Source organism: Odocoileus virginianus, chromosome 2 (genome assembly GCF_023699985.2).
Source record: "Odocoileus virginianus isolate 20LAN1187 ecotype Illinois chromosome 2, Ovbor_1.2, whole genome shotgun sequence".
In the NCBI taxonomy this organism is placed as follows: Eukaryota; Metazoa; Chordata; class Mammalia; order Artiodactyla; family Cervidae; genus Odocoileus; species Odocoileus virginianus.
The window spans coordinates 38,792,385-38,807,100 of NC_069675.1; the positions used below are offsets into that span (position 1 = coordinate 38,792,385).

At 34.7% G+C, this 14,716-nt stretch overlaps 1 protein-coding gene across 7 annotated transcripts in view; it reads right to left on the minus strand.

Annotated features, from left to right (window-relative positions):
• The window catches only part of FANCL (FA complementation group L), an 82,867-nt gene that overhangs the window by 6,607 nt on the left and 61,544 nt on the right, over positions 1-14,716 (minus strand). The gene's annotated exons all lie outside the window — the stretch shown is intronic.

Sequence of the window (14,716 nt, forward strand, 5' to 3'; positions counted from 1 at the left end):
GCAGACAGTCTTCCACTTACAACTCAATTTACAAGTTTTAAGCTCTGTTTCATTTCAGCTAAAACTGGGCTCTGGTAAACAAGAGTTAACTCTCCCTGCTTCGTATCTCTTCACCACTGTTTGTGTTAACAGAATTCTTTGACTGTCACTGAACTGTGCACTTACCAAGTAAACTTTTTTAAAACCATATTTATTTTTACTATGATTAATTTTGTACTATATGTATGGAAAAGTAATTATTAATACAAGGTATGTTTAAACTATTAATGTATATAATATATGTTTAGCAGTCTAAATTTTTAATATGAAAAATTTTACCCAGTTATCAAGCACTGTATTTATACTGCTGTTTGTAATCTGATTACATTACTTTTATACACTATTTATAAGTAACTTTGAAGACTTAATTAGACATAGATTATGAAAAGGCTTTCCTCATTTTTAAAGAATTCAAACAGAAATTACAAGATTTCTTTTGATGTTAAGTTTTTAGCCAGTCTCTGAATCCAGTATTTCAGGCATTAATCCATTACAGGAATGAACACTTTCACTACATGACAAGAATTAAAGCCGTCACTGACTTTAAAAATCAATTCATAATTACCTGATTCAAAGTCAAGAGTTTCTCATAAAATAATGTATGATTAAAAGATACAACTATTTACTAAATATTTTATATAAGAAGCAATCAAAACTAAAACCATTAAAAATGAATTAGGGATTTTATTTAGTTTCAAATAAAAAAAAATCACCAAAAATACTGCAAATATACTCATCCAAAATAACTTAAGAATATGAAACACCCTGAGTAAAATGGAAAGAAATAATTCACTTCTTTAAAAATGTATTTTGTACTTATGTACTTAAGAAAAATCCATTTCATCTCACTTCAGCAGGGTTTTACATGTAGATGGATTCATAGCTCAGATTCACAAAGGTAATTTCAACTCTTCTAACCTTCTATACACAGAAAAAAAGAGTAGGAACTAGAACTTAGTGTCCAAAAATAACCTTTTAGAAATTTGAGGGCAGGATGTCTATTCTTTTCTAGTATACCATACTTATCTACAAGTTTAGATGCCAGAATCCAGAAATCAGAAAACCAGACTCCCAAGTTTTTGGTTTTTTTTTTTTTTAAACTATGAGATGTCCTTTATTTCCTCTTTCACTGAACACACCATCCTTCTTTATATACCCAACTAAGAAACCAGTTTTGACCCTTCTAGATTTCCAGCCTTATCACCTAGTAAGTTCAAAAGCTAACATGAGACCTAAGTCCATATTTACCATTTCTTGGTAATTATCCTAGTATTATACTATCAAAATAATCCTAGATTTCCCATCCTTGACTTCATCTACCATCCTGCAGGGTACCCTCTTTAAAACATAGCCCTGAACGTATTAGTCCCTCTCTTAAAACCACATAAGTCAACATTCCAACTGGATTTTTCCCCCCTCTAGTTACATTTCCCTAAAGCCCACTATTTACACTGCAATTGATTTTTGTATTCTACAAACCTGATACTATGATTTCTAGTTTACAATAAACATTTTAAGTGCAGTTCTTCTCAAAGTGATGTTTTTGTCCTTGTGATACTACCACGGAATAAAAGCAACACAAATTCTAAGAACTGTTCAAGAAATATTTGTTTAAATTGAACTAAACTATTTGACATTAAAATATAACCACTGATGACCTTCATTGTTCTATTTATTAGGGTCACCATTATTTACAAGTAGCTTGCAAATTTATGTTTTATGTTATCAATGATTAAAACCACAGTTCTTTATCATGACTTACAGTTAATATTGATCAATATGCATACATAGATATGTTTACATAAAATAAATTGAAATACTTTCTGTAGGTATATTTACTACTCTAAGCTTCAATAACCACATTCTCTATGATCATTCACAAATTTGTTTAGCTCAGATAGAGAATCCAAAACTACTTAGTCATTTCTATATTGATGTTATCTACATGGCTGTCTAACCTGCACACCATACTCAGGTGGTCATCATCTTCCCAAAGAAGAATTTCCTTCCTGGTTTTTTTTTTTTTTTTCTTAGTGAAGGGACTACTACTTGTCTTACTGCCTAAGCCAGGAATCTAAGCATAGTTTAAAGTAGATTACTAAAACAACCTTCTAATTGAATTTTCTTCCTTTAGACATAGTCCTCCTACTGTAATTGACTTTTGTACTCTGTAAATCTAATACTGTAATTTCTTTGCTTACAATAAAAGTCATTAACCATTCGATGCAAATATAATAAACCATTTGCTAGACAGTATGTTGGGATTTTTAATAGTTTTACTGAGGTATTCTTGTCATGCAAAGAATTGCACATATTCAATGTGTGCAAGTTGATGAGTTTGGGCATATGCATATATTCATAATACCATCACCACAATCAAGGTAATAGATACAGCCAACACTTTCTAAAGTTTCCTTATGTCCTTTTGGGTTTTTTAACAAAAAACATGAGATCTACCCTCAACAAATTGTAAAATGCATACTACTTGCATTGTAAACTATCTTCTACACATGGTCCCTGACCTAGAGAAATTCACAATCTATCAAATCAGAAAGATCTGCACCACATTAGACAAAGGATTAACACCCTTAATATAAAAGGTTACTTACTGAAAATCAACTTTCAAAATACATACATACATATTAAAGAATAGGGGATAAAGCTTCCCAGAGAAAAACTTCACATAATCATTTAAAAAATACTTCACCTCATAAGTTTAGATATTATTTCTAAGTGCAAAGTTTCAGATATGATGAAGTGTAAAGTTTCAGAGATGAGCAAAGCCTCAGACTTAAGAGGATGGTGCAAAAAACGAGGTATACTGGATTGGGGTGTGGGGGTGGGTTTGCTTTCCCAAAGTAGCTTTTCTTTCAGTAACTAGGTAGCTCAATTCCATGGTATGGCTTCTTTCTTACAGCCCTCCCATTACTAGTCACTGCTTTATTACAGAATGCCACTGAAGATGTGAGCATTCTGAAGGTCCTATGGGACCATGGTATATGCCCTTAATCCATTCTAGAATAATCAAGAGTGGCTTTGTTATGATTCAACACCAATGATTTTGTTCCAAGGCTTCATTTGTCACTAAGTAGTATGGTTTTTAAAACGACCCTTTTAATGACAATTTTTATTTTCTACTTGTCCAGACTTCCCACAATAATATATATTACTTGTATCATCACAAAAGAGCACAGGTAGAAATAAAAGGTCTGTCAGCTATTCTTTCATTTCATGATGTGTATAGTGAAAAATATACTAAATTTAATGAAACTAATATTTCAACTATGCATCAGGACTATGTTAGGATCTCCAATACAAAGATAAAAAGAACCCAGTTCACAAAGATATCACCATTCTAATCTTGTAGGGTAACAGAGTATCCGATCTAGACATACTCAGCCTCTTGAGGCCTTAACATTATGTCTATAAAAGTGAGTGTGCCATAGAATCTACAGCATAGATAACTTCTAAGGTGACTCTCAGACCTAAAGTCAAGAATTCAAATATAACTTTGAAAATTCATACAGTAGATGATTCTGTCCACTCAAAAGTACATATATTTTCTTTCAAGATGCCAGTTACTATAAATACTCCCATTTATTTCCAAAGTATGTTTATAAATATTTTCTCATTCACATTATAAATAATTTATGATTCACTATAGAACAAACATTTCCTCTTTAATCAAAAGAACTGTTATACCAGGATGAAAATATTTGGATTACATTTTCTATCCTCACATATTTAAGGAGAGAAGTCAAAGATGCATTATACAACTGCTATTATTTTCTAAAATGTAGGGACAAGATTTCAGTCTTCTAAAACTTTTGAGTTTTGAAATAATTTATAAAATCAAATTTCTAGCAGAAATATAAAAGTAATAAATATCATGAACATTCAAAAATTACATGTGAAACACTGCAACTGATTAGTTTCTTTAATTAAAGGAAAATGTCAATCGTTTCTGCACATACACATGATTAAAAGAAATAGAGGGGAAAAGCTGTAGGCGTAAGACAAAAGAAATTAGCAAAATAAACAATTAATTAAAACAAACAGAAAAGGCTTAGTATCCCAAAAGCAATAAATTGTTACAGAGGAGAAAAGTACCCCAGTAACCAAGACTACGATGTAGACGCTTCTCACGTAAGCCATGCTGTGGTGGTGAGAGGATGTGATGCTAAACTTAGAACATTTTTCTAATTAAAAAAGTCCTGAGAAACTTAAAAAATATCAAACAAGATGAGAAGAGCACATTCAATATCTCTACCTACTCCAAAGATTTGTAGCACACCATTTCAATGGCATACCAACCATATTATTTTATCTATGTATTTTTCATTCTATTTTTACATGGGGTAGGGCAGTGACAGGCGAAAAAACAAAAAACACAGACTAACCACCAGACATTGGAAAACTACATCTGTAACATCCCATATGCATTGGGAGCTCAACAGCTAGGTTTAACAGGGAAGAGAGTCTCTGAAATGGAGACCAATCTTCTTGTGTGAAAAGCTAAGGTCAGAAGATTAACCATTGTGTATACAGGCATCTCAATGAGAAGATCTGTATGTGAGATCCCTGTGTTGATGCACTGAAAATTTGTGAATAAACACAATTGTGAACAGTTTGTTGGGTATGAGAGATTTGGCATTTAAACCTTTAGATCATGAACCATTCTGGGCAAATGTTACCAAATTATGGCCTTACCAAAAAAATTAAAAGGCATATTCTATCTCCTGACTAGTTATTTATATTACTGAAACACAGTCAATTTTGGAAATGCTTGCCAATTTTCATTGCAGGGAAGTGTGATGACAATTAAGCAGAGGAAGGTAAAGTTGGTTATTCTTGTTTTATATTTAGTAAATAAATAAACCATCAGAAAACTAGATTACATTGGAAATCCTAAAGGGTTATCACCTTTTCTCATGACATACAGCCAACAAATAAGGAAGGAGATGAAAACGTTATATTCAGTGAAAGGAATTGGTGCTGTGGTTTCCACTGGCACCACTCACTAATGAGTGGTTTATATGCTAAAGTCTAAACTCTTCAAAACATGCTAGTCCTGATTATTGAAACGTTAATGATCTCTTTTTTATGTTTGACAAAGAAACTGGTTAACAAGTATAAGCTAAGAAGTTAGTGGCTGTGACCCATTATTATATAGAAGATGTATAAAATTTTTCAAAGAGTGGTGACAAGTCCAAGGAAGCTGATAACAACTGTAAAGAAAGTTCTGTAGGGGTAAGGACATCATTTGAGAGATTAGTATACTATTTGAATTAAAATAAATTGAGTTTTTAAAAGAATTGTCAAGTTATATCACTTAGAAGGTCACACAGAGCTGCAGAGGTTTTGTTCAATCTTGAAGAACAAATCAAACACGCAAAAGGCAAACATCAGGATTTTTTCAGGAAGATAAATTTGTGGGCCCTAGGTTTAACTGGTATATTTGGAGCACTGTCCTACATCATCTTTATTTGTAGCTATAACATTAAGTGATATATGCGATGGTAATTTTAACTTGGAAATCTCCCCCCAAAAGCAAAGCCTGAGGTAAGGGCTGGCAGCACAGATAGGTTATTAGAAGGAATCTTAGGGACTGAGGGAGCAGGGACTGGACAGAGTGCGAGAGAAGACAGAAAGCTCAAGTGAGGAAGTACTTTCAAGACGGTCACTGTGGTCAGTGGTGGCTCTGTGAGAAGTTAGGACAAAGTTCCTCAGAACTGCCACCCAAGAAACAGAACAGTGCAGGAGCATTTATTCACTGCTTCCATTCCTGACTGGTCGCGTTGCTCTCAGCGGGGTTACAAAGTCTCTCACATTCCAGATCTGCATACATACGCACACCTGGTGGCTCACGCAAGCATCGCTGGGCCCAGCATTACAAGAGCTCTGGGCAAAGAGCATTGGTAGATCTGAGGTGAGGCGCTTTGTCAAGATACACAATCATGAAATGAACTGAACCAGTGAGGCTGAGTAAAAAGTGGATGCAAAGGAAGTGAAGTAGGGAGCAAGGATTATCTAAGTTTTAGCCATTTGCCAAAAAGGGAAGTGACATATGGTCAATTCTCCAAGAGTTAAATATGCCTATTTTGAATAAACTTTCCTCTTAAAATTGATTTACACAACCCTTTAATAGTAATAAAAGGGATTATTTGAAATAACATGTGTGTATATATATATGTGTGTGTGTGTGTGTGTGTGTATATATAATTATATAAATTCTGCCTATTTGGGGCTGTTGTCTTATTACTGAGCTTTCAGAGCTCTTTGTATATTCTAAGCACATGTGCATTATCTATATATCTTGCAAATTACACCATGTCCTTTTGCTCTCAACAGTATTTTTCAAGAAGGAAAAAAAAACTGTACATCTCCTATATGATCTAGCCATTCTAACTCTAGGTATTTTCTGAAAGGAAATGAAAGCATATATTCATACAGTGATATTCATATAATGTTCATAGTACCTTATTCATAACAGCCACATCTTGGAAACAACCCACAGGTCCATCACAGGTAAACAAACAATATGTGATTATTCATAACATTCATACAAAGGAGTACTACTCAGCATAAAAAGAATGAATTATTAGTACATGCTATGACACTGATAAATCTCTAATTATGCTGAGGAAAGAAACCTAACATAGAAAAGTACATAGAATTACATAAAACTCTAGGGAGGAGAGCAGTAGTTGCCTGGGGATCGGGAGGAGGGACAAGAGGGACAAAAGGGAGAGATTAAAAAGGGGAAGGGGAAACTTAGTTGCTGTGGAAATGTTTATTATCTTGATTGTATGTATTATATGGGTTGACTTCACCCATATAAACATTTCTCAATGCTCACCAGATCATACACTTTAAATACATTCAGCTTATTGTGTATCAATTATACCTCAAAAATACTATTTAAATGGAGAAGGAAATGGCAATCCACACCAGTATTCTTGCCTGGAAAATCTCATGGACAGAGAAGCCTGATGGACCCAGTCCACAGGGTCTCAAAGAGTTGGACATGACTATGTGACTCAATATGCACACACCAGGCTGTTTTAAAAAACACTCATCTGATTTCTGGACAGTAATGGCTCTATATAGCAGTACCTTCTTTGCAACAGATTTGTAGTGTATTTCTCAACATTTAGGAGCTAAACAATTTACAAAATAGCCAAATTTCTAACACCAAGGACAAAGGCAGAAGAGTAACTGTTCATTAACCCACAATTTAGAGAATAAAGTTTTATCACTTGCATATGTATATATTGAAGAAGGAAGGAGAAAGGATATATATGGGAACTAAGATGTTAGCTATTCCCGCATAACTGTTATTAAATTATGTTAAACTAGGAAAGCACTTAAGCAGAAAAGTGTGAACACTGCCAATCTCAAAATGTAATGCTTATTATCTTTAAAAGCATTTTGTTACTTTTATAATACCTGAAGTGATATAATAATGTCAGTCACTTAACCAGATCTTAGAGTATAATATCTTCATCTTAAGTACTATTATTTCCAGTATTTTAATAATTTTCTCACAGTCCCGGAATGTGATCTTTGTGCTCTGATGACACTTAAATTAATAGCATAATTTTCTGGTACTTGCAACAGTTGCTTTCCATTCTGATTTTTTTATACTTTCCTATAATACATGCAGATAAATCCTCTAATAATCATTTTTGTCTTTATCTCTGAGGGATTCAAAAAGCTTCAACAGAATAAGGAAATATCAAGAGATTAAACTTTTAGAGAAATTTAATTTTAATATTAATTGCAATATTCCCAATCAGATATCTTTAAAGAGATGACAAATCTCTTAAATATCAGTTCATTTGCTCATATTTGCAAGCTTCATTGATGTTCTCAACTCTTTCTGTAGGTATAACTAAATCTATTTAATCAAATACTGTTCCTTGACATACAATCCATAAGGCATATATCAACTCTTCTTATAGTTTACTTTTACTATAACTGACCACTGATGATTTAAAAGATTTGCTACTATTCTTAAGACATGTGGAGAGTATATATGCCCAAAATCAAATGAAGCATACTCACTCCATGTGTAGCCATTACAGAATGTAGCAACTCTGCTTATAAAAAAGATAAGGGAGACTGGGAAGGAGAAGCAAATAAATTCTGTCAGGTGTATGTTGAAAATGTATAGGCACTTCCAATGTGATCCGAAGCTATCCTATATTGTAGACCATCACACACACACACACAAAAGCTAATTAGATGAGAATTCTGGGTAGATTATAAAGTAGAAAGCAAAGTAGGAATCTGTCTCCCCACCCAGACAACAAATGCACTGACAGAAACTATTCTGGAACTCTTAAGTCCATTGAAGGCTTGCAACTCTGGTCATTTTCAGCTCAGCTTCGCAGGGGTTACACATCACCCTGCTCCCTGACAGGTAGCTCTGCACACACTACATGAGCACCTTGCACACAGTTTATATAAGTCAGGGTAAGAGAACAGGAAAACTAAGATCATGGCATCTGGTCCCATCATTTCATGGGAAATAGATGGGGAAACAGTGGAAACAGTGTCAGACTTCATTTTTTTGGGCTCCAAAATCACTGCAGATGGTGATTGCAACCATGAAATTAAAAGATGCTTACTCCTTGGAAGAAAAGTTATGACCAACCTAGATAGCATATTAAAAAGCAGGGACATTACATTGCCAACAAAGGTCCGTCTAGTCAAGGCTATGGTTTTTCCAGTGGTCATGTATGGATGTGAGAGTTGGACTGTGAAGAAAGCTGAGCACCGAAAAATTAATGCTTCTGAACTGTGGTGTTGAAGAAGACTCTTGAGAGTCCCTTGGACTGCAAGGAGATTCAACCAGTCCATCCTAAAGGAGATCAGTCCTGGGTGTTCATTGGAAGGACTGATGCTGAAGCTGAAACTCCAATACCTTGGCCACCTGATGTGAAGAACTGACTCACTGGAAAAGACCCTGCTGCTAAGAGGGATTGAGGGCAGGAGGAGAAAGGGACAACAGAGAATTAGATGGCTGGATGGCATCACCGACTCGATGGACATGAGTTTGAGTGGACTCTGGGAGTTGGTGATGGACAGCGAGGCCTTGTGTGCTGCGATTCATGGAGTCGCAAAGAGTTGGACACGACTGAGCGACTGAACTGAACTGAAGAGAATAGGATGTGTCTTTCAAATATCACGTGTCTGTGCTCTGATGACTGATTGCCACTTCTCATCTCAGAGGAAAAGACAAAGAGGCAATTGGATATTGCTGTTGCACTTCCTTCAACTGTTGTAAATCCCTCCATCTCCTGCAAAAGTGACTTGCAGAGTACTATAAGCCACTACTGCCCCTTCCCCCCTCTTCATTTTTCTTTTTCCCCTTCTGAGTGTCAGGTATTAAAGACTATAACATTCAAAAGCCACTCAACTGGGATGAGTGAAACAGGTGAGGAAAATTAAGACATATAAACCTCCAGTTACAAAATAAATGAGTCATGGGGTGAAATGTACAATGTGGGGAATATAGTCAATAATATTGTAGTATCTTTGTATGTTGACAGATGGTAAACTAGATTTACAATGGTGATGTTTTTGAAATGTATAGAAATACTGAATCACTGTATATTGTGCACTAGAAATTAACAAAGTGTTGTAGGTCAATTATACTTCAAACAACAAACTCAGAAAAAGAGATCATATTTGTGGTTACTAGAGGGGAGGGGGTGGAGGGTAGAAAAATCAGATGAAGGTGGTCAAAAGGTACAAACTTCCAATTTCAGTTATAGTAAATACTAGAGATGTAATATACATGATTGATATAATTAACACTTGTATATGAAACTTGTTAAAAGTAAATCCTAAAAGTTCTCATCACAAGAAAAAATAACAAGTTATTATGTCTGAGATGTAGGAAGAAAAAAAGATCAAAGAAAAGTGCACAAGGTTTAAGGAAACTGTAAGACACCATCAAGTTAACTAATATACGGACTGTGGGATCCCAGAAGAAGAAAATGGCAGAAAGAATATTTGAATAATGACTAAAAAATCCCCAAATTTGATGAAATACATAAATATACACATCAAAGAAGCTCAATGAACTCTAAGAGATCCACCAAAGACATGATTTTTAACTCCACTCCTTTTTTTGTACATGATTTAAGAGTTTAAAGTACATTTTAACACTAAGAATCATTCTACTCAAAGCTAATGTAACAGGAAGTTTGGTTTTGTAACTTCACATTTCATTTCCTACATAATTTAAGAGACAAATGCATTTAAAGGAATTATTAGTTTATGGTTTTGAACATATACTATGTAAATATGTAATTTTTGACAATTGATAAGGGTCAGTATAGAGCTGTAAAGGACCAAAGTTTGTGTATTATTGAAGTTAAGCTGGTATAAATCAGAGGATTATAACTTCAGGATGTTAAGTGTAATCCTGACAGTAACCTTAGAGGAAATAACTATAGAATATCCAGGACAATATAAGACAAAAGGAATTTAAATGTTTAACCTCCAAAAAAAAATCAATTGAACTCTAAAGCAGTAATGCCAGAAATAAGGGAAAAATAACTATAAGGCATATGGAAACAGAAGCAAAATGACAGATTAAGTGCCTCCTTATCAGTATTAAACTATAAATGTAAATGGACTGAACTCTCTAATCAAAAGACATATTGGCAGGGTGGGTATACAAATACATGCTATCGATAACATTATCACTTTAGATCCACAGACACAAATGAGATGAAACTGAAAGAATGAAAAAAGATATTCCATGTAAACAATCACCAAAAGAGAACAGGAGTGGCTATACTAATATAAGACAAAATAGACTTTAAATCAAAATCAAAATAGATTATAAGAAACAAAGAAGAACATTATGTATTAATAAAAGGTTCTATACAGCACAAATTTATGAGAATTATAAACTTTCATGCAGCTCATAACATCCATCAAAACATGAAACAAAAATTAACAGAACTGAAGAGAAACAGTTGTACAATAATATTTGGGAGACATCAATACCCTACTCTCAATAACAGAACAACCAGAAAGATAAATAAGGAAACAGAGTACTTGAACAACACAACAAACCAACAAGATCTAACAGTCATATACTGAACACTCCACACAGTAACAAAAGTACATATTTCCCAAATGCACATGGAATATTTCCAGAACATATCATGTTCCAGGCTACAAAATATGTATGAATACATCTGAAAAGACAGATACCATATAAAGTACCTTTTCCAACCACAACTGAATGTAGTTATAAATCAGGAGTAGAAAGAAAACGGGAAACCCCATAAATTTATGGAAATTGAACAACATACTCTTAATCAATGGATCAAATAAGAAATCACAGTGTAATCAGAAAATAGATTGTTGTTATTGTTTAGACCCATGGACTGTAGCCCACCAGGCTTCTCTGTCTGTGGAATTTCCCAGGCAAGGATACTGGTGTGAGTTGCTATTTCCTTCTGGAGGAGATTTTCCAGACCCAGGGATTGAACCCACATCTCCTGAATTGGCTGGCAGATTCTTTACCACTGAGCCACCAAGGGAAGCCCGATTAGAAAAAACTTGAGAGACAAAAACTGAAAACACAGCAGTTAAAACTTCGGAATGTAGCAAAAGTAGTAGTAAAGAGGCTATTTATAGTTATAAATACATACATTAAAAAACAAGAAAAAGCTCACCATCAACAACCTAACTTTAGAACTAAAGAACTAAACTCAAAGCTAGAAGAAAGAAAGAAGGATTAGAGAAGAGATAAGTAAAATAGAGCATAAAAAGACAAGAGAAAAATCAATGAAACCAAAGGTTGATTCTTATAAAAGTTCAACATGTGGACAAATTTTTAAATAAACTAAGAAAAAAAGAATTCAAATTATTAGAATCAAATATGAGTGCAGATATTACTACATCCTACAAAAATGAGAATTATAAGACAAGAATTTCATGAAATTTTATGAAAAAATTTCATGAAAAATTATATACCAACAAATTGCATAGCCTTGATGAATAAATTCCTAGAATCATAAAACTTTCCAAGGCTCAACCACAAATAAACAGAGAATCTGAATAGAATAATGAGGAGTAAGGAGACTGAATCAGTATTTAAAAGATCTCAACAGAGAAGTCCTGGACTTGATAGTGTCACTGATGAATTACACCAAATATTTTAAAAAACTTAACAAAATATCATCAACCTCAGATATGTAGATGATGGTACTCTAATGGCAGACAGCAAAGAGGAACTAAAGAGCCTCTTGATGAGGGTGAAAAGAGGAGAGTGAAAAAGCTGGCTTAAAACTCAACACTCAAAAAACATTTATACAGAGTGAAGTAAGCCAGAAAGATAAAGACCATTACAGTATACTATCACATATATATGGAATTTAGAAAGATGGTAACGATAACCCTATACGCAAAACAGAAAAAGAGACTCAGATGTATAGAACAGACTTGTGGACTCTGGGAGAAGGCGAGGGTGGGATGTTTCAAGAGAACAGCATTGAAACATGTACATTATCTAGGGTGAAACAGATCACCAGTCCAGGTTGGATGCATGAGACAAGTGCTTGGGCCTGGTGCACTGGGAAGACCCAGAGGGATCGGGTGGAGAGGGAGGTGGGAGGTGGGAGGGGGGATCGGGATGGGGAATACATGTAAATCCATGGCTAATTCATGTCAATGTATGACAAAAACCACTACAATATTGTAAAGTAATTAGCCTCCAACTAATAAAAATTAAAAAATAATAAATAAAAGTATAGATAAAAACAAACAAACAAACAAAAGACATCTTGAGGCTAATAGATGAATTATGTAAAACATGTCTTTTCCATATAGCTTATTTTTAATATGGTAGACATTATTTTTAGTTTTCTCTTGCTTTGGGTGAGCTAAAATATACATGAGGGAATCCCCCTTGCAGACCAGTGGTTAGGACTCGGCACTTTCACTGCTATGGGCCCGGGTTTGATCCCTGGTCAAGGAACTAAGATCTTACAAGCCATGAAGTATGATCAAAAAACAAACACATGAACATAAATTTCTGTATGGTATACACATCAAAAAAGAAAAAAGAAAAAAAAAAACTCAACATTCAAAAAACTAAGATCATGGCATCCAGTCCTATCACTTGATGGCAGACAGAAGGAGGAAAAATGGACACAATGACAGATTTCATTTTCTTGGACTCCAAAATCACTTTGGACGGTGACTGCAGAAGATGTTTGCTCTTTGGAAGGAAAAGTATGACAAACCTAGACAGCATATTAAAAAGCAAAGACATCACTTTTCTGACAAAGGTCCATACAGTCCAAGCTATGGTTTTTCTAGTAGTCATGTACAGATGTGAGAGTTGGACCATAAGGCTGAGCACCAAAGAACTAATGCTTTCAAAATGTGGTGCTAGAGAAGACTCTTGAGACTCCCTTGGACAGTAAGGAGATCTAACCATTCAATCCTAAAGGAAATCAACCCTGAATATTCATTGGAAGGACTGATGCTGAAGCTGAAGCTCCAATACTTTTGGCCACCTGATGCAAAGAACTGACTCACTGGAAAAGACCTTGGTCCTGGGAAAGATTGAGAGCTGGGGGAGAAGAGGGTGACAGAGGATGAGATGGTTAGGTGGCATCGACTCAACGGACATAATTTGAGCAAACTCGAAGATAGTGAAAGACAAGGAAGCCTTGAGTGCTGTAGTCCCTGGGGTCGCAAAGAGTTGGACATGACTTACTGACTGAACAACAACTACAACCACCAATACTTCTCAGACTTCTCCAAGAAAGTGATAAGGATAAAATACTTCCTAACTAATTTTTAGGTAAGCATAAAGAGGCTATCTTTACTCTGATACTAAAGTGCCAAGAAAACTAAAAACCATGATCCCTTTTGAATACTGATAAAAGAAAAATACTCAACAAAATACCAAATTTAGCAGCAACATTAAAAACATTATACACAGAGATCAGGTGGGATTTACTCTTGGAATACAAAAATGGCTCAAAATATGCAAATCAATAAAATATAAAACACTATACTAATGGAATGAAAGAAAAATCCATTTAATCATCTGAACTGATCCAGAAAACACATTTGACAATATTTAACACCTTCTCATGATAAAAACTCAACAAAGATCAAAGAAAATTACTGCAACAAAATAAAAGCCATATTATAAAAGAACAGCAAACATCATACTCAATGCTCAAAGACTGACAGCTTTTCCTCTAAGATCAAGAACAAGGCAAGGATACCTACTTTCATCACTTCTATTCAACACAGTACTAGAAGTTCTAGCTAGATCAATTAGGCAAGAAAAAGAAATTAAAGCATCCAAATAAGGAAGGAAGAAGTAAAATTATCCCTGCTTGCAGATGATATAAACTTACAAGTAAAAAATCCTAAATACTCCCCCAAAATTGTTAGAACTAAGAAATTAATTCAGCAAAGTGACAGGATACCTCTTCGACCACACCCTGTGGCTCAGACGGTAAAGCATCTGCCTACCATGCGGGAGACCTGGGTTCGATCCCTCAGTCGGGAATATCCTTTGGAGAAGGAAATGGCAACCCACTCTAGTACTCTTGCCTGGAAAATCCCATGGATGGAAGAGCCTGGTAGGCTACAGTCCATGGGGTCACAAAGAGTTGGACAT